Below are 26856 nucleotides of genomic sequence, written 5' to 3' on the forward strand. Positions count from 1 at the left end.
CAATTCCACAGTCATCTGACTCTCAGCCAGCCGTTAAAACAGAAGGTTTGTTAGTCGACAGGAACACAGGGTAGAAAAGAACTTGTTAGCACAGAAGTCAGTGACTTTCAGCCAAGTCCATCTTGAGGGGGAGGGGAGCCCAGAGCCAGGGTTCTGGTTCTCCCCCTGAACCCCAAGCCAGCGGAGACTGACTCGTTTCCAGCTGCCTGGCTCCTGCCCTGCCCGTTGCTCCTCCTTCGGCCTTTGTCTCGCTTCCTGGGCCAAGAGTCACCTGGTCGCATACCCCTCCTGGGTCTTAGGTTATGAAGGGGCAGCCATAGCATCCATGTAGGCAGCTGGAGTAACCCCCACAAAAGTCATACACTTATTCCCACCACCTAAGATATTGGTGCAATACACAGGGAAACTGAGGCACACACACCATTCGTGCAAAACAGTAAGACTCCTATATAACATAACAAGGGAAAATCCCCACTTTGTCACACCCCATCACCCCAAAAATCGCAGGGAGGTCTGGCCCCTCCGTCACGCTGACCCCAATCCCCCACACATCACAGGGAGGTCTGGCCCCTCTCCTGCACTGACCCCAACACCCCACACCTTTCAGAGGGGTCTGGCCCCTTCCTAGCCCTGACCACATCACCCCACATATCTACATATAACGGGGGCGGGTCTGGTCCCTTCCCAAGAATGACCCCTTCACACTACACATCGCAAGGGGGTCTGGCCTCTCCCCCGAAATGACCCCATCACCACATACATCGCAGGGGGTTCAGGCACTTCCCCCAAACTGACCGCATCACCCCAGACACCGCGGGGGGGGAGGGGGCTGGCCCCTCCGACGCACAGAACCCATTACCCTCCACATAGCAGGGGTGTCTGGCCACTCCCCTGAACTTGCCCTATTCCTCTTGGGGACATCTGGCCCCTCCCATGCACTGACCCCATCACCCCATGCATGGCAGGGGGGCTGGTTCTTCCCCCGCAATAACCCCATCACCCCACACATCGCAGGGGGGGTCTGGCACTGCCCCTGCATTGATCCTATAACCCCACACATCGTAGGGGGTCTGGCCCCTCTACTGCACTGACCCCATCACCCCACACATCAGAGAGGGGTCTGACCCCTCCCCCCCACTGACCTCATTACCCCACACATCGCTGGGTATCTGGCCCCTCCTATGTATTGTTCCCATCTCCCCACTCATCACAGCGGGGTCTGGCCACTTCCCCTCATTGACTCCAACACCCCACACATTTCAGGGTTCTGGCCCCTCCCCCGCACTGACCCCATCACATCACCCATTGCAGAGGGGGCTTGTCTCCTAAGCCACACTGACCCCATCAGCCCACACATTAAAGGGGGTCTGTTGCCTCCCTCACACTGACCCCATCACTCCACACATCCCAGGGGGGTCTGAACCCTCCCATGCACTGACCCCATAATCCCACACATAGCAGGAGGGTCTGGCCCCTCCCCCACACTGACCCTATCTCCCCATACACCGAAGGGGGGGTCTGGCCCTCCCACACATTAACCCCATCACCCCACACATAGTGGGGGTTCTGGCCCCTCACCCACACTGACCCCTTCACCCCACATGTCGCAGGGGGGTCTGGCCCCACCACTGTACTGACCCCATCACTCCACACATCGTGTGTGGGGGGGGGGTTGGCCCCTCCACCGCATAGACTCCATCTCCCCACACATCGCAGGTGGGTCTGGCCTCTTCCCCGCAGTGAGCCCATTACCCCACACGTCTTGGGGGGGGGGGGTCTGGCCCCTCCTCCGTACTGACCCCATCACCTATCATATCGCAGAGGGGAGGGGTCAGTGTGTTCCGTGGGTTTTCCATCTGGGGTGAGTGGTGCGGGACAGTGTGTTTGGTGTGTTCCTAGGGGGCAGGCGGGCCTCGGTTCGGGTGGGTTAGGGAGGCGGTGGTGGGCGTGGAGTGTGGCTGTGATGGGGGAGGGGCCGGCGGTGGGCGTGTCACCCCTGGTCGGGTAGAGCGATGGGTGGGGTTGGGGTTGGGGTCGGGGTCGGGTTCCCGCGGGGCCTGTGAGGCGGGGCCGCAGCTCGTCGGTGGGGCTGGGCGGGTGAATGTCGGGCTGGAAGACGCGGCTTGGCGGCGCTGCGTTGCGGTTGGATCTAGTGCCGGGCGCTGTGATTGGATGTGGCGGGCTCGTGCCGTCGGTTGCTAGGTTCCGTGCGCCACCCCTCCCCTAGGTACGTGCCCGCGCGGGGTCGCGCTCGCTCGGTGCTCTGCGCTCGGTTGGTGCTGGTGGTGGCCGGTTCCCGGTAGGGAGCGGCCTTCTCCGCGTCCGGCCGGGGCTGCCTCAGCGCCTGCCGCTCCGGTGAGGGTTCCGCGCGTGCCGGGCCTGAAACGAGGAGGTGGCTCGGGCATTTGTGGCGGGGCCTGCAGCTGCAGTGCGGGGCTGGGCCCGGTGGGCGGCTGGGGCTGTGTTCGCCCAAAGGGGCGGGTGTCGGGCTCCTGGTGGGATGGCTGGCACTGTGCTCGCCCTGTCCCGTGGGGAGCTGGCTGGGGCTGTGCTCGCCCCGGGGGTGAGGGGTTGCTCTTCCCCGTTTCGGATCTGGGCGGGGGTTGGGCCATGCACGCCTGGGGGATAGTGCTCTCTGCCTCCCTCGGCAATAGGGTGTTATCGTTAGTGCTGTGCCTTGTAGCGGGGGGATTAACACTGCTGCGAGGGCAGTCACCTGAACGAGAGGGCTCAGCATTGGTGTGTGTGTGGGGGGAGGGATTCTATCCCTCTTCCCTGGCCATTAGCAGATACTCCTGCACATCCTGTCTCGTCTAAGGAAGGATTAGGGTTCTAAGTGTCTCCTACATTTCCATCCTTTCCCATCTTATGCCCCTGTGCTTAGGGGCCAGCCCACCTTGAGTTACCCTGCACATGCCCTCTTTTAGAGTCCAGGCATAAAACTCACCCCTTTCTATTTAGTTTGAAGTGCCTTGGGCGGCAGTTGGCTTGAGTGACTGGGCTCTGAGATCACCTCTGCATTTGGATACCCTGGAGATGGGCGTGGTAGACATACTTGATAGTCTTATTTGGTATTGAGCTGGAAGTCCCATCTTCCAGCTCTTGTGACAAAAGTTATCATGCTCTTGTGTGCAGTAGTTACCCCCTTGTCCTTCTAGTGGTGTGTTGTAGTTAGGATTGGAAGGATTCGTTTTTTATTGGTATATGTCCGCAAACATCGATTTCACCATGCATGCCAAAATATTTCCCTCAATAATAGGTGAAATGTACAGATCAGCAAATTAAGAAAAATGCTGCTTGAGAACTTATTAGAGTTTGATTTATGGATATTTGCTTTGTGTTTTGACATGTGATGTTAACAATTTGTGTTGTAACTGTTATAAAACTTTTTGAATCTCAGCATCTCCTGTCATTAAATAATTGTCTATCCCGCCATAATTTCCTGAAACTGTTAAAATTTAAATGAATAAAATTTGAAAAAAAATCTTAAAAACAAACAGGTGGGTTTGGGCTCCGGCCCGGCACCGCTTACCTAAAGCGGCGCTGGGGTGGCAGCGGTGTGCACTGGGGCCAGGGCAGACTCCCTGCATGCCTGCCCTGGCCCCATGCCGCGCCGCTCCAGGAAGTGCTGCGGCCCCTGGAGGGGGTGGGGGTGGAAGGACGCCACGTGTGCTGCTCTTGACGTACCTCCAGATACCTCTCTCGAAGCTCCCTTTGGCCGCTGTTCCCCGTTCCCGGCCAATGGGAGATGACGGAACGGTGCCTGGAGGCAAGGGCAATGCACGGAGCCCTCTGCCCCCATGGCCGCAGGGAAGTGGTGCCGGCCGTCTCTGAGAGCAGCACAGGGCCCACGGCGCCAAGGGGGGCAATCCTGCAGGCCGGATCCAAAGCCCTGAGGGGCCGGATCCACCCGCGAGTCGTAGTTTGCCCACCCTTGGCCTAGCACCTTCTGATGGTGCTTAGCACCACCCTTCCTGAATCACTTACCACTTTTGCCAGGTCCAGACATCCTAGTACTACTTGCAGACTGTATTTGCTTCTGGATTCTTTGCCTCAAACTTTAAAATGCACTTCCATTCTGAAAAGTGACTCTACAGAAGTCATTGTTCTGTGTTTGAGATAAAAAGGGTTCACTGGACAAGAAAATACTCTCCCCCCCTCCCCCCCCCCCCACCCTGCAAACTCCCCTCCCCCAAGGCTCTGAGAATTAAGCCATGTTCTTTCCATGTTGTGCATGGCCAGTAATCAATGCTCTGCAGGCTGTATTAGACCCTTTGTCTTCATTGGGTTGGCACAGATGTGACTGATTGGATCTTAGTAAACAATTCTGTTGCACAAGAAGGAATAGATTCCAGTGTTCTTTTTAGGTGTGCTGGCTCATCAGAAGTAAAGAGTAATAAAACTAATCCCTAGTCAGCAAAGTCTAAATCTGTAGCCCCCTAAAGCTAATCTCTAGTCCCTTCAGATCAGCAGACCTGACTCCTGTGGTGTATGTGCATGGGGCAATTGTGGATCAGGGAGATGCTATTTCTGTGTAGTTGCTTTTCAGAATAGCACTGCTCTTTTGGAATTGGCCTAAGGCAGATAACAGAATTCTGTGTAAATGAGTAGTGATTATCCTGTGCTTTGCTGCCAATGACCTCTTGCTGGTGGTCCAGGGAGGAAGAATGTGGAGAAAGCCAGTGTTGCTACTGGGAAAAGTGTGACCCCTGGACAGTAGTGTGCTCCCTAGATACTGACTGAACAGTGTCCTTGACTTGTAGTGGTGAGAACTGGTGTTGACAGACATTTCTTCTTCTTAAAGCATGACAAAACCCCCTTTTCTATGGTAAATATCAAGCAGGAGGCCTTGCTTCTTCTCAGGTGCCCCCTGTATAATATGGCCTCCAGTGCCTCTTGCCCCAGGCATGCTGCTGCTCTTGTTTATATTTTTAGTTTATATATTGTGCTATTTTGAAAAAGTTTTAGTTTGATGTATTCCTTCCCACCTCCAGGGCCCTCAGTTTAATAGTCTCTAATTAACTGTAGGTTTCTTTGCAAAGTGTCTCCTGTTCCTTCTATTGCAAGCATCCTAAACTAGTTATTCGTTCTTCCTGATACTCGTCATTGCACTCTCCTATCCTAAATATAGGGTAGTGTGCCAGTCAAAATAAAAAAAAAAAAAAAGCCTGATCGTAAGATGAAGTGTTTGGAATGCCACTACTTAGAGAAATAATCAGCAAAGCCTAGCTTATTGGGTTTTGGATCTTACTTTTTCCTTGGTGCAGGAATTTGCCCTTAGATTCCTATGGGTGTCTGAACTACTCTTGCATTAGAGAAAAATTTTGTGCAGGAGCATGTCACTTTGAAAAATTCACATCTCTCCGATAATCAGTATATAAATGTTTGTAATACATTCTTGGTAACAGCACTGGACTCACTGTTGAGCTGGAAAAACATGTGCCAGTGGGCTGATATATCAGCATTTCTAGTCTAAATTTTGTGGTATAGATTTTGTATGGAATTTTTGAAACGTTGGCACTTAATTGGACCAAGAAATGGCCTGCTTTCATTGCAGATTAAGCCCATTACTACTTGTCCTACCATCAGTGGACGTGGAGAACAATTGATCTCTGTCCTCTTTGTAACACCCTTAACATATTTGAAGACTTATCTGGTCCCCTTCAGTCACATTTTCTTAAGACTAAACATGCCCAGTTTTTTAAACCTTTCCTCATAGGCCAAGTGTTTAAACCTTTTATCATTTTTTTTGCTCTCCTCTGGACTCTCTCCAGTTTGTCCACATCTTCTTAAAGTGTGGCATCCAGAATTGGACACAGTACTCCAGCTGAGGCCTCACCACTGCCAAGTAGAGTGGGATAATTGCCGCCAGCATCTTACATGATATTGCTGTTAATACACCCAAGAATATCAGCTGTTTTTGCAACTACATCATATTGTTGACCTAGCCAGTTACTCCCCGTTTTGTAGTTGAGCATTTGATTTTTCCTTCCAATGTGTAGAATTTTGCACTTGTCTTTATTTAATTTCATCTTGTTGATTTCAGACCAATTCTCTAATTTGTCAAGGTAATTTTGATGTCTAACGCTGTTCTCCAAAGTGCTTGCAACCCTTCCCAGTTTAGTATAATGCATGAATTTTATGAACATTATCCAAGGTATTAGTGAAAATATTGAACATTACTGGATCCAGGACTAACCCCTGCAGGACCCTGCTAGGGACATCCTCCCAGTCTGACAGCAAACCATTAATAACTACTATTTGACTATGGTCCTTCAGCCACTTTGCGCGCCCACCTTGTAGTAAGTTCATCTAGAGCACATTTCCTTAGTGTGCTTATGAGAATGTCATATGGCACTGTCAAAAGCTTTACTAAAATCAAGATGCATTATATCTACTGCTTCCCCTTCTGTCCGGTAGGCCAGAAACCTTTAAAAGAAGGAAATTAGGTTGGTTAGGCATTATTTGTTCTTGATAAATCCATGCTGGTTATACCTTATAACTCTGTTATCCTCCGGGTGCTTGCAAATTGATTAATGATTTGTTCCAGTATCTTTCCGTCATCTTTCTCTTGCTTCTGATGTGTTTAAAGAACCTCTTATTGCCTTTTATGTTCCTTGCTAGGTGTAACTTATTTTGTGCCTTAGCTTTTCTGGTTTTGTCCCTATATGCTTGTGCTATTCTTTTTGTATTCATCCGTAGATTTTATCCATGTTTCTAGTTCTTCTAGGATTCCTTTTTGATTTTCAGGTCATTAAATAGCTCCTGATGGATCCCTATTGGTCTCTTACTATTTTTCCTTTGCATTAGGATAGTTTGCTGTTGTGCCTTTAACAGTGTCTCTTTGAGAAACTGCCAGCTCTCCTGAACGACTTCACCCCTTAGATTTTCTTCCTATGGGACTTTACCTACCAGTTCTCTGGGTTTGTAAATTTGCTTTTTTTTGAAGTACATTGTCTTTATTCTACTCCTTTAGAATCATGACAAATCTATCATTCATGATTACTCATCCAAATTGTCTTACACCTTCAGAGTCACAACCCATTCCTCCAGAATCATGTCTAAAATGGCTGTACCCCTGGTTATTTCCCCCCATTTTCTGATTCCAATAAGTTCTTAATGTATTGGGAAACTTTGTTTTGCCATATTACTTTTTCAACAGATATCTGGGTAGTGAGTTCCCCCATTACTACCAGGTCTTGTTTCGTTATTTCTGTTCTGGAAATGCCTCATCCACCTCCTCTTCTTGATTTGGTTGTTTATAGTAGACCTACCATGACATCATCCCTGCTTTTTTCCCCTTTATCTTTACCCAGGGACTGTCAACTGTCTGCCTCTCATCTCGTTCTGGACCTCCGAACAAGTGTGTGTGTGTGCAATGTAAAATATAAATAAATATATATATATTTGAGATATAGTGTAATACCTCCTCCCTTTTTACCTTGCCTGTCCTTAATGAACAAGTTACACCTCTCTGTACCAATATTCCAATGATGAGATTTATCCCACTAAGTCTGTGTTGCCAGTTAAGTTGTAATTTAGCGTATGCACTTATGTCCTGTTTTTATGTACAGACAGCTAAGATGCTGAGCAGATTGCCCCACTGATTTTCCTTTTGTTGCTACGATGACCCAATTGTAATTTTCCATGTGTCTCCGCCTCCCCCCAACATATAGCCCTCTGTTAAAGTTGCATTTTTGTGCTTACCTGCGGGCTTCTGTCACATGCCCTGTTTGAACCTAGTTTAAAGCCCTCCTAACTAGGTTGGTGAGTTGGTGTGCAAAGACGTTCTTTTCTTTCTTAGTCAGGTGGACCCTGTGACATTGCACTCCATATGCTTTAGAAAAGTATGCTTGGAATGTGAATATAATGTAACTATAATATGCTTTATGCAAAAGGTCTCTTGTAAGGTATCATTACAAGACTTATAATCTGAGTATGTATGTATCATTCTTGTATCTAAAACTAGAAATATGATGTTAACTCTGCGGTCCTGTTGTAATTATGCAAAGTGTGGGCTTGGAATCTTGATGGCTCCCATTAACTAGGACAATTGGTTGTGAAAGGCTCTGTTTACTCACAAACCTTCCTGGGTACCTGCAGTTCAACCCTGAAAGAATGGAGAATGAGGTCTTACAGTGACATGTGATCATGTCACCTGGTACTGGAATCCATCTTAAACTTGGTGCTTTTCCATTTAGAAGGAGGGGTGGGGACCCAGAGACACAAAATATTCCCGCCTTATGCCAAAGATCTAAAAGGGGGTGGAACAGAACAAAGGGGGTCTCAGTCATGTGAAATCCCCTGCTTTTCACCTAAGATGTGTGCTGGAACTAACAAGAACTGTACCAGGGGAAAGAACTGGGCCCAGACTAAGAAGGAGTCTAGTCTGTGAAAGAAGCTTATTGGAGGGTGAGATTTACCTGTTTTCAGTTTCTTAATATATTAGGCTTAGATTTGTTTTGTTCTATTTTGCTTGGTAACTTATTTTGTTCTATCTGTCACTTGAAACCACTTAAATCCTACTTTTTATACTTAATAAAATCACTTTTGTTTATTAGTAAACCCGGAGTAAGTGATTAATACCTGGGTGAGCAAACAGCTGTGCATATCTCTCTATCAGTGTTATAAAGGGCGGACAATTTATGAGTTTACCCTATATAAGCCTTATATAGAGTAAAACAGATTTATTTGGGGTTTGGATCTGTCAAGGTTCCCTCCCCCACTCTGAACTTTACGGTACAGATGTGGGGACCTGCATGAAAGCCCCCTAAGTTTAATTACCAGCTTAGGTTAACAGTAAGCTGCCACCACCAAGCGTGTTCCAAATCTTAGGGGAGAGCCACTTGGAACTCTGCCTTTCCCCAAATATTTCCCAAGTCTCTAACCCTCCCCCCTGCCCTTTCCTGGGCAGATTTGAGACTAATTCCTCCCCCCAAGTCCTTACCCCCCCTTTTTCTGGGTAGGCTTGAGAGTATACCCTCACCAGTTAGTCCTGGTGAACACCGATCCAAAAACCTTGGCTCTTAAAACAATGAAAAATTAATCAGGTTTTTAAAAGAAGAATTTTAATTAAAGAAATGGTAAAAATAATCTCTGTAAAATCAGGATGGAAAATAACTTCACAGGGTAATCAGATTCAAAGAGCCCAGAGGAACCCCCTCTAGCCTTAGGTTTAAAGTTACAGCAAACAGAGGTAAACCCTCTAGCAAAAAGAACATTTACAAGTTGAGAAAACAAAGATAAACCTAACACGCCTTGCTTGGCTGTTACTTACAACTTTGAAATATGAGAGACTTGTTCAGAAAGATTTGGAGAGCATGGATTGATGTCCGGTCCCTCTTAGTCCCAAGAGCGAACAACCCCCAAAACAAAGAGCACACAAACAAAAGCCTTCCCCCTCCCCCAGATTTGAAAGTATCTTGTTTCCTTATTGGTCCTTTGGGTCAGGTGTCAGCCAGGTTACCTGAGCTTTTTAACCCTTTACAGGTAAAAGGATTTTGGTGTCTCTGGCCAGGAGGGGTTTTATAGTATTGTACACAGGAGGGTTGTTACCCTTCCCTTTATAGTTATGACAGGATCCCATTGGGAACTGGGTGTCTGGGTGCTGGAGATAGGTGACTTGCTGTGCAATTTTTGGTTAAAGTCTGCAGCTTTGGGGCGTGGACCAGACCTGGGTCTGTGTTGCAGCAGACTAGTGTGTCTGGCTCAACAAGGCAGGGTTCTGGAGTCCCAAGCTGGCAGTGAAAAATGGGCTCAGAGGTAATTCCGGCACATCAGGTGACCGTCCCAAGGGGGGGGCGGGGGTCTCTGTGACTGACCCCATCACAGACCCTATCTCACCCTAGCATTCGCCCTTCCCAGAACAGCATCGCATGGTTGAGGAAGCCCAAACCCTTCCATTGTGCCGCTATCTGTTCAGCCATGTATGTGTCTTCAGGTTGTAGGCGTCTCTGCCTGGGCCCTTACCCTCAACCGGAAGGATGGACAAAAACACAACCTGTGCCCCCTTTCACTTTGGCTTCCAGAGCCCTGTAGTCACTGCTGATCTGCTCCAGGTCATACCTGGCAGAATCATTAGTGCCCTCAGGGATAAGTGGCATGGGGTAGACTTTCCTGCTCTCCTTTAGGTACAGGAGCAATAGCCTTGTGAGGAATTTCTAGATTAACAGAATGAACTCCTGTACGGGTGAATCTACACAGGAAAATGGAGGCCTGTAATTCTCCTGTGGTGGTGTTCCATCTCTGTATTAATGGTGGGGATGCCAGTGTAAACAGGGCTCAGGCACTTTTGACCCTAATAAAAGCTAGCATGAAGCAGGGTTAGGCAGCATGATGGTAAAAATACTTGCGTTCTGTTCCTAAACTGTGCTTCATTGTAGACAAGTGATGAATCTGAAATTTCAGAGCTTTAAACTTCGTCTGCTTCCTAAAGCTTTCCACGCTATCTGGTTTGTGCTATACAGGCTGCTTTGGTCTTATACTCTGATGCCAAATAGTAGTCCCTTGTTGAGTTCTGGGAACTCTGAATGACAGTGTGGAAGAACACAAATATATGGGTAATCAGATTGACATAGCATATCCAAGGCCTTGGGATGCTGAGAAGGTAAGTTCTGCTTACGCTGTTTGCTCAGTGTGGAGAGCTTTGTGTATTACGCATGATTCATAAATTTGTTCATCACCCTTTAGACTGGGACAAATAATTCCTAAAAGCTTGGATTCTAGGATGTTTAGTTTCTGTGAAAAAGGATAAGTTTCCAGCAAGCTACTAGAGCAGGGGTCCCCAATGTGGTGCCCATGGGCGCCATGGTGCCTGTTGGGGCGTCTAAGTGCACCTGCGTACTGGCCAGCGAATGAGCAGCCGCTGAAATGCCGCCGCTGAGCAGCGTCATCCAGAGGCGTTGCTGCAGAAATGCCGCCTATGGATGTTGCTGCTTGTCGGCAGCATTTTGGCAGATGCTCGTCCGCTGCCACGGTCCTCCATGGCTCGTTGTCTGGCATCTGCCAGACAAAAAAGGTTGGGGATCACTGTACTAGTGTTGTTAGGAGCATTAACATACAACTGCTTCACTGTCTAGGTGTCTTATGACAGTAACTCTATCCTAATACTACTATTCTGTACCTCTCAATCTTTTCCTTGTGGGTTTGTGCTTTGGCTCAGATGAACTCTAGTTCTGCTTTTATGGATCAAAATTCTAAACTGCTGATAGAAAATTCAGTAATATTGACTTAAAGTATAAAGAATCTCGGAATAAAACCTGAATGTTTGACCTCTAAGGCCTGGTCTACGCTATGGGGTTAGGTCAAATTTAGCCACGTTAGGTCAATTTAAAAATGAATCGAAAAATGAATTGTCCACACAACCAACCCTGTTCCGTCGACCTAAAGGGCTCTTAAAATCGACTATTGTACTCCTCCCCCACCCCACCCTGGCTACCTTGTCCGTTATGTCATTTTTTTTTAAATTAATAAAGAAAGAATGCATGGTTTCAAAACAATAGTTACTTTATTTTGAAGTGGGGAGGGTGATTGGCTTACAGGGAATTAAAATCAACAAAGGGGGCGGGTTTGCATCAAGGAGAAACGCACACAATTGCCACACCGAATCCTGGCCAGTCATGAAACTGGTTTTTCAAAGCCTCTCTGATGCGCAGCGCGCCTTTCTGTGCTCTTCTAATCGCCCTGGTGTCTGGCGCGAAACAATTGTCTGCCATTGCTTTCACGGAGGGAGGGGCGACTGACGACATGTACCAAAAACCACCCGTGACAGTGTTTTTGCCCCATCAGGCATTGGGAGCTTAACCCAGTATTCCAATGGGCAGCGGAGACTGCGGGAACTGTGGGATAGCTACCCACAGTGCACCCCTCTATAAGTCGATGCTAGCCATGGTAGTGAGGACGCATTCCGCTGACTTAATGCGCGTAGTGTGGACATATGTAACCCACTGTATAAAATCAATTTCTAAAAATCAACTTCTATAAAATCGACCTAATTTCGTAGTGTAGACATACCCTAAGCCTTCAAATTAGTGATGGAAGAAAAGCTTTCTTTGTGGGAATGTGTTGTGGTCTCATGTAGCTAATGTTGTTTTTCATTGTAGTTAAACTTGTGGGTTTCTTGCATAATCATAACTGACTCCTGATTTGCTAGCACACAAGCAGTATAAATACTTTTCCCTTCTCAAGGAATTTGAAGACTCAGTCTGTTTCCTCTACGTGTGTCTTACTCATGGTCACTTCAGTCAATCTGAGGCAGAGTCAAGAATCCAAACCTAATACCTCGTGCACAGAAGGAAATTTTAGAGAAATTCCAAGTGATGCTACACCAGTTCAGCTACTGTATTAGGAGATGCAGTGTAGACAAGTTTCCTATAGCTGGAGATGTTTTTACCATCATATCAGTTAAACCTCTTGAGGAGTGGGTCTAATTAACACATGCTGTGTTAAAAATACCATAAGATGCTAGACACTTCGCTGTGTTACGTAACACAGGTGCAGCTGAGCTCCTGGTAGTGTTAGTGGAAACTTTTCTAAAATTCTCTATGCTAGACCGGGAAGAGGCCCAGGCCAACTTAGAATCATAGAATATCAGGGTTGGAAGGGACCTCAGGAGGTCATTTAGTCTAACCCCCTGCTCAAAGCAGGACCAATCCCCAATTTTTGCCTCGGATCCCTAAATGGCCCCCTCAAAGATTGAACTCTCGATCCTGGGTTTAGTAGGTCAATGCTCAAACCACTGAGCTATCCCCACTGATAACTTTATAGGTATCCTCACACAAGTGGGTCTCTTTCCTCTGACCGGGGAGGGGGGGAGTCCTTGTGGCATTTTAAGAGACTAACAAATTTATTTGGGCATAAGCTTTTGTGGGCAAGAATCCACTTCGTCAGATGTATGAAGTAAAAAAATACAGGAGCAGGTATAAATACATGAAAGGATGGGGGTGCTTTACCAAGTGTTAGGTCAGTCTAACAAGCTAAATCAATTAACAGCAGGATACCAAGGGAGGAAAAATAACTTTTGAAGTGGTAAGAGAGTGGCCCATTACAGACAGTTGACAAGAAGGTGTGAGTAACAGTAGGGGGAAATTAGTATTGGGGAAATTAAGTTTAGGTTTTGTAATGACCCAACCACTCCCAGTCTTTATTCAGGCCTAATCTGATGGTATCTAGTTTGCAAATTAATTCCAGTTCTGCAGCTTCACATTGGAGTCTCTTTTGAAGTTTTTTTGTTGAAGAATTGCCACTTTGAGGTCTGTTATTGAGTGACCAGGGAGATTGAAGTGTTCTACTGGTTTTTGAATGTTATGATTCCTGATGTCAGATTTGTCACAAATAACTTTTAAATCAAGATTGGATGTTTTTCTAAAATCTGCTGTAGGAACTATTTTGGGGAAGTGTCAGGGAGTCACGGTGTCTGGTCTAAGCTTCAGCCTGTAACCAGTCTCTTGGGAGTGACCCCTTAATGTGCTGGGCCCCAGCAACCCACACAGGTCCTCCGGGGCAGACCCATGGCCTTCAAGACTGGGCCTTTGGCACCAGTGGATGCAGCCAACCCATAGTCCTGAAGGATGCTTTTACTGTAGCCCTTCAGGGCACAATGCTTTCAGAATTTGCAATGACACGGGCAGCCTTTTGAGAACAAGTGAACCATTTATTAGTTACCTTGCTAAAGGATCTTGTAGTCCCTAGCTTAGCAAAGTGAGGCAGAAGTTAAGCCATAGTCCACCTTGGCCAAGCTAGTGCTATGGTGAGCCAGCCATTTGGTAATGGACTCAATCTTGCTCTCTCCTCAGTTCCCCTTTGTCTCCCAGCTGTGGGCTCCTGAGTCCCTCCCCTCCAGTCACCTGACACCTTGTTCCCAAGCCTGCTTCACAAGGCCAGCCTGAGGGTTTCCTGCTGCCAGATGTCGATTGTTTAGTTGTTGAGGTGACTTTGTCTTGCTGGACCCTCTGTTGATTTGAGCCAGTTCTTTAATTACTCTGTTTATTCCACCCAGATGACATACACCTGTCCAGAGGCAGTGTGCCCACTTTTGCACCCACTGGATAACAAAGCAGTGTACAGAGGGAAATTTAAGGTATGCCTAGAATTCATACAAATATTACAGAAAATTCCCACTTTGTCACAGGAAGTTTTTTGGCTATACAGGAGGTCCGATTACATCCGGGGGCAGGACAATAGAGTATACATTTTTAACAGTGAAAGTAATTAACTATTGGAACAAAACTTTTGGTGGCCTCAGAGTTCAGCCACCAACTGTTGCTGGTGACTGCTCTGACAAAGTTTGCTAAAATACTTAATTAATTTTAGGGAAAAACAAATAAATATGTACATATACATGTGCAAATCATTATTTATTTACGGAGATATTTTTTTGGAGACAATATTAAAAAGAATGTACAGTTGTATTTTGGTGTCCTGGCCCCCACTACTTCCCCTGGCCCTGTACCCGTCACCTCTGGGCCCTTGCTGCCTCCCCCAACCCTCCTGAGCTCCCCATCACTCCCGCGGGCCCTGCTGCTTCCCCCCCATTGCCCTGAGGTCCCTGCCATGGCCTCGCACTCCACTCCTTGCTTCTTCACCATGGTGCCCGGTAAGGCCAGCCCTGCTGATGCCAGGAGATTGCGGGGGGGAGCTAAAGCCCGGAGCCCTGAAGCTGGAGGGGAAGGCTAAATCCCTCCTGTGGAGAACCTGGGTGCTGCAGGAAGCGGCCACTGCTTTGCCCCATCCCCATCGCTGCCTAGAAGGCTGTTGTGGCCGCAGGAAAACCCGCTGGTGGCCACATTTGAGAAACATTGGACTAGATGATCACAAGGCCTTGGAATCTATGAACGGGCTGAAAACACACTGCTCTGAAAATCCCATTGTGATTGGATATATGAACTTTGTGCATGAGAGAATCAGAATTTCCAGTCTGCCCCACCAGTTTTGCAGAATACCTTGCTACAGTATACACTTCATGGTACAATTTCTTCACAGCCAGTAACACTGCTGTAGTTAGGGGCAGTTCAGGGGTGAGTTAATTCACTACAAAGCTAATCTAGGCTACCTAAATCTGCTGTTTTATATGCCAGCAAACTTGCACTATTGTTTGTTTAACTTAATCTGTAGTGTGATGCCTAATGGATTATTTTGTAATGCTCAGATGAGTACTAAATACTGCGCACGATACATGCATGCCCCTGCCTGCCCTGGAGAGCTCTCACACAAAGAATGGATTTGACAGATAGGTGAGGAATAACATTAGGAATGGGGGTGGGGGAAAGGATCCAGGCTGTAGTAATATGAAGGGTTACTCCTTTTAGGCAAGTGTACTTCCACGTTGGTTCAGGGTATTTTTCTGTGTGCACACCTAATTTCTTGTAGGTGGGGCTGTAGAAGTTAGATTTTAAGTGATTTGGATGAAGAGAGGGTGGAAAGACTTTTCTCTTGCTGTCTAAAACAGTGGTTCTCAACCAGGGGTCTGGGGGGCCCCAAGCAGGGCCAGAATTGGATTCACTGGGGCCCAGGGCAGAAAGCCGAAGCCCCACCACTTGGGGCTGAATCCCAGGTCCCTAAGCCCTGCCACCCGGGGCTGAAGCCTGAGCAATGTAGCTTTGTGGGGGCCCCAGGCAGTTGCCCTGCTTGCTACCGCCTACCCCTGACCCTGGCTTTTATATGTAAAAAATCAGTTGTTATGGCACAGGTGGGTCATGGAGTTCTTATAGCATGTTTGGGGTGGCGGAGGTGGGCTCAGAAAGAAAAAGATTGAGAACCTCTGCATAACACATGGAGGCAGAATTAAGGTTGCACAAGTGACAAGGGGGAGGGATAGCTCAGTGGTTTGAGCATTGGCCTGCTAAACCCAGGGTTGAGAGTTTAATCCTTGAGGGGGCCTTTTAGGGAATTGGGGTAAAAATCTGTCTGGGGATTGGTCCTGCTTTGAGCAGTGGGATTGGACTAGATGACCTCCTGAGGTCCCTTCCAACCCTAATCTTCTATGATTCTATGACACTAACTGGTAATTCCTAGTTCTTGGGTGCTGAATGTGTAACTTTAGCATTACCTTAATGTAGTTTTTATGCTGTGTTTTGTGTTAGGGCTCCAGGTGTATAGACCCTGCTATTGTCATTGACTTCTTTCAGAAGGTTCGTGCTGTGATAGTGCATCATTGGGTAAAATTTGTCTTGAATAGCAGGGCCAAGACTAGGGGTAGTCCAAAAAAAAAAAAAAGATTCAGGGTCCAAATTTCTTGGTCAAGGTATAGTTAAGGTCCAGACTCCCAAAGAAACATTTTTCATGCTGCAACATCAATAACAATAAGTAAATACAATTTTTGTGGTCCATTCAAAAGTGTGTGGTGATCTGGATTTGGCCTTGGCCTGCCTATTGACTATTCCTGCTCTTGACTTTAAAGATAAAGTCTAATCTTTCCAAAGAAATAATGGCTACTAGGAATAAATATGAACCCTTTCCAGAAGTGCATGTTGCGAGGGGATGCAACCCATTGCTCTGGGTATTCTTAAACATCTGACTGCCAGAAGCTGGGACTGGACAACAGGGGATGGATCACTTAATAATTGTCTTGTTCATTCGCTCTGAAGCATCTGGCACTGGCCTCTGTCAGAACACAGGTTACTGGGCTAGATGGACCATTGGTCTGATCCATTATTATCGTTCTTATGTTCTTAAGAAGCCTTAAGGAGCACTCTTGTGAAGTTGTGCTTTCTTGCATTGAAAATGCCCCTTACACCCATTGGATGTGGGAAGGAATCCATCACTCCAGTATAATGTAACTTTTACCCATGTTTAGCTGTAGGTCCAAGCTGTCTATTGCGGTAGTAGATGGGGTTGGTACGACTATTTACTTTGGTATATAGAAATGAACTCCTTGTGGTTTTGTTGGTTAATTTAGCATTTGGGAGGGTTTGATAAAGAATAACCTAAGTCCTAGATGGGAAGGAGCTCCTCCATATTGAATGTGATCCAAAAGTAGAACTTCAAAGGAAGGTTGCATTGGTACCTAAACTGACTTCTCAGTTTGCAGTAGCATTGGCCAAAATATTCAAAAACAATGGAAAGGTGGGCTCAGAAGACCAGATTTAGGTGTATAACCATGAGATTTTCAACAGTGCTTAAGTTAGGAGCACAATTCTCATTCAAGTCAATGGGATTTGTGCTACTAAATCACTTAAGCCATTTCCACACCCCCCCCCAACATCTTCAAGGCAGTTGCCAAGTGGAGTGGCTTCAAGAACTATGAACTTGTGGACAGGGCAGCTGGGTTGCCTGTTTCATGTTGAAGAGCAGAATCTTCTTTTTGGTGCTGAAAATATTCTTTCTACACCAACAGAAGAAGCTACTGCTGTTAAAAGTGAGATTCACTTCAAAAGTCTCTGAATCCAAGTGTTTAAGTGACTTCCACCAGTTCACTGGTGTGACTTTCATTAAACCATCATCAGCAAACATATATCTTGAATGGTTCACCCTTAGCTCTGAAATTTATTATAGCTGGCATTATGGAGGGATGATTGCTGGATGTCCATGTCATAGCCAACTCTTCTTCTTCAGCAGTTAAGATTTGACCCTGGTACTGAGTATTGAGAATATTTGCAAGAAAATGAGCTGGAGATAGTGCTTGTCCCATTTGTATTTTTAATGCTTGTAATTTAACTCGGTCATTGCCTATTTCTCTTTTTAAGATCTCACTCAGTTCCTTCCAAATTTCAACAGCGCCAGCAATAAAACAGTTATTTCCCTGCATTTTGTTCAGCAGAACAGAAATAGGTTTCAGGGTACTCAGCATTTGACCAACATTTCTCTTAAGCCCAATGTTGAGAACTTTGGCTGTGACAGTGCCATCTACTTTTTCATGATTTTGTTCACAAACTGTCATCAGATTAGGTCAGTTCTTGATATAGTGCTCAAAACAGTCCACTACTAAGTTCCATCGCACGTCTTGTGGCAGAGTTAGCTTGGTTCCTCCCACTTTTTTCCGAGCCGCTGCTGCGAAGTGGTTGTTACGGAAGTATTTTGCAATTTCAACAACATTAGACTTCCAGAAGGAAGACAGGCAGTCCTTAAGAAAAGTATGAAATAAAAAAGTTTACCAACCCAAAGATTCTGCATGTTCAGACATTCCTTTCATCATCTTCAATGCAGCTTCCTCCTGAGAAGGAACACTTCTGATGATGTAGTTTCATTCGGGCAAGCAGGCTTTGCATTTCTTTGTTGCACTGTTTGCATTTTGCATGCATGCCTGTCTTACCCACAGGTAGAGGAACTTCATTAAAATATGATCTGGAGGATGGCGTGGACTGCACTCTCAGCAAGTTCCCAGATGAAACTAAACTGGGAGGAGCGGTAGATATGTTGGAAGGTAGGGATAGGATACAGAGGGACCTAGACAAATTAGAGGATTGGGCCAAAAGAAAACTGATGAGGTTCAACAAGGACAAGTGCAGAGTCCTGCACTTAGGATGGAAGAATCCCATACACTGCTACAGACTAGGGACCGAATGGCTAGGAAGCAGTTCTGCAGAAAAGGACCTAGGGGTTACAGAGGACGAGAAACTGGATATGAGTCGACAGTGTGCCCTTGTTGCCAAGAAGGCTAATGGCATTTTGGGTTGTATAAGTAGGGGCATTGCCAGCAGATTGAGAGATGTGATCATTTCCCTCTATCGACATCGGTGAGGCCTCATCTGTAGTACTGTGTCCAGTTCTGGGCCCCACGCTACAAGAAGGATGTGGAAAAATTGGAAAGAGTCCAGTGGAGGGTGACAAAAGTGATTAGGGGACTGGAACACATGACTTATGAGGAGAGGCTGAGGGAACTGGGATTGTTTAGTCTGCAGAAGAGAAGATTGAGGGGGGATTTGATATCTGCTTTCAACTACCTGAAAGGGGGTTCCAAAGAGGATGGATCTAGACTGTTCTCAGTGGTACCAGATGACAGAACAAGGAGTAATGGTCTCAAGTTGCAGTGGGGGAGGTTTAGTTTGGATATTAAGAAAAACTTTTTCACTAGGAGGGTGGTGAAGCACTGGAATGTGTTACCTAGGGAGGTGGTGGAATCTCCTTCCTTAGAGGTTTTTAAGGTCAGGTTGACAAAGCCCTGGCTGGGATGACTTAGTTGGGAATTGGTCCTGCTTTGAGCAGGGAGTTGTACTAGATGACCTCCTGAGGTCCCTTCCAACCCTGATATTCTATGATTCCCAAACTGGGTCTCTTTTACGGCCTGCTGGCATTATAGGTTTTCTCTTTTAGTGAGAGAATGGTATGGTAGAACTCAAATCAATGAAGACTACACTCAGAAAGACCTGTAGACTTCTGGAATATGCTGCTCAAACAGTTTCACTCTTGTTTCTACTGTCTGTCCCTCCCTTGTCACATTTATCTCCAGACTTCTTTTCCTTGTCCAGATCTATTCTGCCCCCAACAATCCTCAATTAATTGAACTATTTGAAACTTTGCAGTTTTTTGCGGAGGGACAATAGGGTTGAGGTCTGTTATTTCTCACCTCTATTTATTTATTTATTTATTTGAAAACATTTTTGCTGTTAACAAGCATGTTATCTCTGGAGACACAAATCCACAGTTTGAGAACTGCAAAACTAAGTATCTGTGATGGTACCTTCTAGACTGAGGAATGAGTCTCTTTGGGTAGATAGAAAGATTAACCTAAATAATCTATATAGAAGCCCATGGAACCCTGTAAAATTGGGTCCCTAATCCATGAACTATTGGAACTTGTTTACAAAACTTTTCTTAAACATTACATGAATATATTGTCTCATACTATAGAATTAGAATTTATAATCCCTATTCCATGATGAGACATTATAGCTCAGATATATCTTAATTAAAACTATCTTTAGATAGGTTTTTTCCTCAAAAAGCATTTTATCAAAAAAATCTGATTTAAATTAAAAAAAATTGATTTTTATCTACCCTATGTGTAACATCTCTGTGGCCCATCAGCAATTGCCTGTGTGGAAAAGTAATGAGTGTTTGAGTGTCTATATCTAGTTGTGATAGTCTTCTGCACTGGGAAAATGGCTCACTTTTTCTTTGCTGTCCATTTTGTCTTCCAATCTCTTGTCTGTTCTGATTTTCCTAATAGAAATGAGGGCAGTGCCTTAACTCTTTTCCTTTTGCAGCTCTGGGAGGACTGATTGTGACAATGCAAGCTGAACCAACACCTTTGAGTCTTGGGACCAATTGGGTTAATTTCCTTTCCCTTTTGGGAATAGATTCTTGGCATGTTGCTGCCAGGGCTTCCCTAGCAGTGTGGAGCATCCTTCCTGAACCCTTCCTGTAAGTAATTTCTAGGTAGATCCAAATCTTGTGTGCTCTACGGCTCCTGCAAATGGTAGCTGCAGGCCTAGTACTTTTGCTGCTGGGCACAGTGTAATAGGACATCTCCCCCAAAGGGAAATGTGTTATGAGGCGAGGGTGCAGACTTTCCTTGGCCATCTGCAGAGATCTCAAGTGGTCCGGGGATTGGGGCAGCAGAGTCTCCCTGAAGGGTGCTGCAACATGGGAGGGAAAAGCTTCCCCACTTGGAATCTCCTACTTTGTGCAAGTGCCTGTTATGTGATCTCATAAGCTGTGGCAATGGGCCACATTAGAACATGGGAGGAAGCATGTTATGCTGGGTATGAAGGACCTAATTGTATTGTAATTCATCTATTAAAGGGGAAAAAGTAAGGCTACTGTGGAAGTATCTGCTTAATTCCCAGATTTACATGTATGGGACAATTCAAAGCTATGTATTTGGTAGGTAGAGTTGTTCCTTAAGAAAAAGGACATTGCTGTTCCCAGCTGGGTGGGGTGGGTTTGGGCTGACTTCCAAATGCCTAGCCTTTCACAAGTGAAAGGACTGAGAGGTGGTGAAGGCAGGTGGTATATGGAGGACTTATGAGAGGAGGTTCCTGTAATGCCATGTTGGTGCTAGGAAGAATAGATGTGCTTATGGAACACAAACACATTGTAAAATCCTAGTGTAGCCAGGGCAAATGGTAGCTTTACCTACATGTAGCTCATCACCTTGCGGGGGGGGAGAAGCCTTACTTAAATTTCTTGATTCCTCTCATGAAACTCTCTAACTAAAGCAGTTTTGGCTATAGGTTTTGAAAGACTCTACAAAATAAGCTGAAACCGTCATCATGTAAGGCCTTGGCTACACTTACCCGGTAGTTCGGCGGCGAGCGATCGAACTTCTGGGTTCGACTTATCGCGTCTAGTCTGGACGCGATAAGTCGAACCCGGAAGTGCTCGCCGTCGACTGCGGTACTCCAGCTCGGCGAGAGGAGTACCGCGGAGTCGACGGGGGAGCCTGCCTGCCGAGTGTAGACCAAGGTAAGTTCGAACTAAGGTACTTCGAACTTCAGCTATGTTATTCACGTAGCTGAAGTTCCGTACCTTAGTTCGAATTAGGGGGTTAGTTGGCCTAAGTTACGTTCAAGATTCTACCTTAGATTACAGTACTAACATTTATACAGTGCCCAAAAGTGTGCGAGGTCCCTTGTGGGCTGGTAAAAATGAGTCATGCTCTACGGTGCCCTGAGAAATCAGAATAAGATTTAACATACCGTGAAAACAAAATATGAGATTGGAGTAAAGGGAAAGATGAGGGCTACAAAAATAGGCTGGTGTGGGTATATCTGCAACCTCCATGAGCGAGATGGTAACTATATTAGGTATCAAGTTGGATTGATAAAAGTAACTGCTTAGGTGTAACATGCATAAGATTTTGTAAGACTTAGTACCACACAGCACGCTGATTAAAAAATTAGCACTATATCATCAATATAACAACCATTAAATGGATTAAGAACTGACTGACATCTCAAAGTGGTAGTCATTGGGGAATCATCCTCAAATAGGAAGTTTTATTAGCGAGGATTGGTACGAGGCCTGACTATTCAACTTTTCCATCAGTGATCTGGAAATAAATATAAAATCATTGTTGATTTAAAAATTTGAAGGGATTGGAGGAGAACAGTAAATAATGAGCACAGGATAGTCATACAGAGCCATCTGGATTGCTTGATATGCTGGACCCATGTGAACCGGATACTTTGTAACACTATGAAATGCAAAGTTATACATCTAGGAACCAGGACTGCTGCTCATACATACAGAATAGGGGACTGGATCCTGGAGCGCCCTGACTCTGAAAGGATTTTGCACAAACAAGTGAACATGAGGCAGACTTGCTAACCTAGTGAGGAGGGCTTTAAACTAGGTTCTCTGGGGGATGGAGACCTAAGCCCTGCGGTAAGTGGGATACCAGGAAGAAACACGAGGAGGGTGCAACAGGAGAGGCCTCCTGATTCATACTGACAAAGTAGGGCAATTGACTGGTTATTTTAGGTGCCTGTACACAAATGCAACAAGTCTAGGAAACAAGCAGGAAGAATTGGAAGTCCTGGCACAGTCAAGGAGCTATGATGTGATTGGAATAACAGACTTGGTGGGGTAATTCAGATGACTGGAGCACTGTCATGGATGGGTATAAACTGTTCAGGAAGGACAGGCGGGGGAGAAAAGGTAGAGGAGTTGCACTGTATGTAAGAGAGCAGTAAGATTGCTCACCGCTCCAGTATAAAACTGGAAAAAAGAGGCGAGAGCAACAAGGGTGATGTCATGGTGGGCATCTGCTATAGACCACCAGACCAGGAGGATGAGGTAGATGAGGCTTTCTTCGGACAATTAACGCAAGTTTCCAGATCACAGGCCCTGGTTCTCATGGGGGACTTGAATCACCCTGAGATCTGCTGGGAGAGCAATACAGCAGTGCACAGACAATCCAGGAAGTTTTTGAAAGTGTTGGGGACAACTTCCTGTTGCAAGTGCTGGAGGAACCAACTAAGGGCTGTGCTCCTCTTGACTGCTGCTCACGAACCGGGAAGAATTGGTAGGGGAAGTAGAGGTGGGTAGCAACCTGGGCAGCAGGTGATGGATGAGTTCAGGATCCTGACAAAAGGAAGAAAGGAAAGCAGCATAATATTGACTTTGGACTTAAGAAAAGCAGACTTTGACTCCCTCAGGGAACTGATGGGCAGGATCCGCTGTGAGGCTAATATGAGAGGGAAAGGAGTCCAGGGGAGCTGGCTGTATTTTAAAGAAGCCTTATTGAGGGCGCAGGAACAAACCCTCCTGATGTGCAGAAAGAATAGCAAATATGGCAGGCGACCAGCTTGGCTTAACAGAGAAATCTTCAGTGAGCTTAAACGCAAAAAGGAAGTTTACAAGAAGTCAAAACTTGGACAGATGATTAGGGAGGAGTATAAAAATATTACTCGAGCATGCAGGGGTGTAATCAGGAAGGCCAAAGCACAATTGGAGTTGCAGCTAGCAAGGGATGCGAAGGGTAACAAGAAGGCTTTCTACAGGCATGTTAGCAACAAGAAGACGGTCAGGGAAAGTGTAGGACCCTTACTGAATGGGGGAGACAACCTAGTGACAGAGGATGTGGAAAAAGCTGAAGTACTCAATGCTTTTTTAAATTTTTTGCCTCTGTCTTCACAGACAGGGTCAGCTCCCAGACTGCTGCACTGGACAAGGGGGGAGGAGGTGAGCAGCCCTCAGTGGTGAAAGAACAGGTTAAGGACTATTTAGAAAAGCGGGACATGCACAAGTCCATGTAATGCATCCGAGGGTGCTGAGGGCTAATGTGTTGGCTAATGTGATTGCAGAGCCATTGGCCATTATCTTTGAAAACTCATGGTGATCGGGGGAGGTCCTGGACAATAAAAAGCAAATATAGTGCCCATCTTTAGAAAAGGGAAGGAGGAGAATCCGGGAAACTACAGCCTCACCTCAGTCCCTGGAAAAATCATGGAGCAGGTCCTCAGGGAATCCATTTTGAAGCACTTGGAGGAGATGGAGATCAGGAACAGTCAACATGGATTCACCAAGGGCAAGTCATGCCTGACCAACCTGATTGCCTTCTATGATGAGATAACTGGCTCTGTGGATATGGGGAAAGTGGTGGACGTGATATATGTTGACTTTAGCAAAGCTCTTGATATGGTCTTCTACAGTATTCTTGCCAGGAAGTTAAAGAAGTATGGATTGGATGAATGGACTATAAGGTGGATAGAAAGCTGGGTAGATCGTCAGGCTCAATGGCCAGTGATCAATGGCTCAATGTCTAGTTGGCAGCCGGTATCAAGCGGAGTGCCCCAGGAGTCTGTCCTGGGGCTGGTTTTGTTAAACATCTTCATTAATGAGCTGGATGATGGAATGGATTGCATGCTCAGTAAGTTTGCAGATATGACAAAGCTGGGGGGAGAGGTAGATACGCTGGAGGGTAGAGATAGGGTTCAGAGTGAACTAGAGAAATTGGAGTGTTGGGCCAAAAGAAATCTGAATCAACAAGTTCAACAAGGACAAGTTTAGAGTCCTGCACTTAGGACGGAATAATCTTATGCACTGCTACAGGCTGGGTGATTACAGTGGAGGAGAAGCTGGATATGAGTCAACAGTGTGCCCTTGTTGCCAGGAAGGCTAAGGGCATATTGGGCTGCATTAGTAGAAGCGTTGCCAGCAGATCGAGGGAAGTGATTATTCCCCTCTATTTGGCACTGGTGAGGCCACATCTGGAGTATAGCGTCCAGTTTTGGGGCCCCCACTACAGAAAGGATGTTGACAAATTGGAGAGTGTTGAGTGGAGGGCAATGAAAAGGATGGGGGGGGGGACATGATTTATGAGGAGAGGCTGAGGGAACGGGGCTTATTTAGTCTGCAGAAGAGAAGAGTGAGAGGGGGATTTGATAGCAGCCTTTAACTACCTGAAGGGGGTTTCCAAAGAGGATGGAGCTAGGCTGTTCAGTGGTGGCAGATGACAGAGCAAGGAGCAGTGGTCTCAAGTTGCAGTGAGGGAGATCTTGGTTGGATATCAGGAGAAGCTATTTCAATAAGAGGGTGATGAAGCACTGAAACGGGTTATCTAGGGAGGTAGTTGTGACGTTGGACTCCATATGTTTTATGGAAAATATGTTTATAAGTGTGAATATGATGCAACTGGAATATGCTTCATGCAAAAGGTCTCTTGTAAGGTATCATTACAAAGCTTATGATCTACTGAGTGTGGTCATCCTATTTGTTTGCATGTATTATTTCTATGTCTGGAGTTAGGAGAATAAGATATAAACTTGTATTACTGATGTAAACATGTTAAGTGGAAGCCATTATGGGTGCTTCAGAATTAATGAACTGTGAATGGATTTGTTTACCTGCAAGCCTTCCTGTGTAGGTGTTTTCCAGCTACTAGGTAATGAAGAAGGGGGTCTTACAGTGACATGTGATCATGTCCTCTGAACTGGAATCCATCTTAAAACTGGTACTTTTCCATTTAGAAGGAGGGGTGAGGATCCAAAAAGACAAGATTCCCGCCTGGTGCCAAAACTATAAAAGGGGGTGGAACAGAACAAAGGGGACTGCCAGTCATGAGAAATTCCCTAGTTACCACTTGAGCTGGAACTAACAAGTACTGTACCGGGGAAAGGATTGCGCCCAGACTAGGAAGGAGTCTAGTCTGAAAGAAGCTTATTGGAACATCTCTGAGGGTGAGACTTATTTGTGTTCAGTTTCTTAATGTATTAGGCTTAGACTTGTGTGTTTTTGCTTCATTTTTGCTTGGTGACTTACTTTGTTCTGTCACTTGAAACCACTTAAATCCTTCTTTTTATACTTAATAAAATCACTTTTGTTCATTAACAAATCCAGAATAAGTGATTAATACCTGGGGAAGCAAACAGATGTGCATATCTCTCTATCAGTGTTATAAAGGGTGGACAGTGTATGAGTTTACCCTGGATAAGCTTTATTTGGGGTTTGGATCCCATTGGGAGCAGGGTTTCTGGGTGCTGGAGACAGGAGTACTTGCTGAGCTGTTTTTTCAATTAAGTCTGCAGCTTTGGGGACATGGTTCAGACCCTGGGTCTGTGTTGCAGCAGACTAGCGTGTCTGGCTCAACAAGGCAGGGTTCTGGAGTCCCAAGCTGGCAAAGAAAACTGGCTCAGATAGTTTCAGCACATCAGGTGACAGTCCCAAGGGGGTCTCTGTGACCGAACCCCTCACAGTGGTGAATTTTCCATCCTTAGAGGATTTTAAGGCCTGGCTTGACAAAGCCCTGGCTGGGATGATTTAGTTGGGGTTGGTCCTGCTTTGAGCATGGGGTTGGACTAGATGAGCTCCTGAGGTTTCTTCCAACTCTAATCTTCTATGATGCAACTCCATGCTCTGGGTGGCCCTAAGTCTGTTTGCCAGAAGCTGGGAATGGGCAACAGGGGCTGGATCACTCTGATTGCCAACCCTAATCTTCTGTGATTCTTCTATGATTCTATGAGCTCCCAGTGCAATGCTGTAGCAAAAAGGGCTAATGCAATTGTAGGATGTAATAACGGGAGAACGTAGTAGGAGCAAGGAGAGGTGATTTTACCCTGCATATGGCATTGTGTGCAACCAGTACTGGAATTCTGTGTACTGTTCTGGTGTTCACATCTTCAAAGGATGTTGAAAACTACAAAGATAGTGAGTGAGCCTGATATGTCTGGGCTATGAGTTGGGATCTAGTGTGGGCTTGGGAAGTTAACATCTTTCCTGATATGCTGCTGCATTTCTCACCTAAATTTGAATCCCTCAAAGTTACTGTTCTTGCTTTAATTTTAGCCCAGATTTAGCTGAACTTTAGAGCAGGAATGTGGGAGTCAGAGGAAAGTGACCTTTGTAGCTGGACAGATGCACTGCTGTGACTACCATGGAGTCCGTGCACTCCATGAGAAACATGCCTCTGCATGGGTATTTTAAAATCTTGTTAAAGCATTGTTTGATCCCTCAACTCTGATACTATAAATGTTTAGG

At 45.9% G+C, this 26856-nt stretch overlaps 1 protein-coding gene across 6 annotated transcripts in view; it reads left to right on the forward strand.

Moving 5' to 3' along the window:
- The first annotated feature begins 1992 nt into the window (after positions 1-1992).
- Positions 1993-26856, forward strand: part of DAG1 (dystroglycan 1) — a 127583-nt gene continuing 102719 nt past the window's right edge. For 2 of the 6 annotated variants that reach the window (XM_065551475.1, XM_065551476.1), the window contains exons 1-2: positions 2221-2355; positions 13997-14077. The gene's annotated coding sequence lies outside the window, so the exon portion shown is untranslated. Of the gene's footprint in view, positions 2356-13996; positions 14078-26856 lie in introns of all 6 variants that reach the window. The other 4 variants (XM_065551479.1, XM_065551478.1, XM_065551477.1 and 1 more) reach the window with 4 other exon arrangements.

Source organism: Chrysemys picta, chromosome 7 (assembly GCF_011386835.1).
Source record: "Chrysemys picta bellii isolate R12L10 chromosome 7, ASM1138683v2, whole genome shotgun sequence".
Taxonomy (NCBI): Eukaryota; Metazoa; Chordata; order Testudines; family Emydidae; genus Chrysemys; species Chrysemys picta.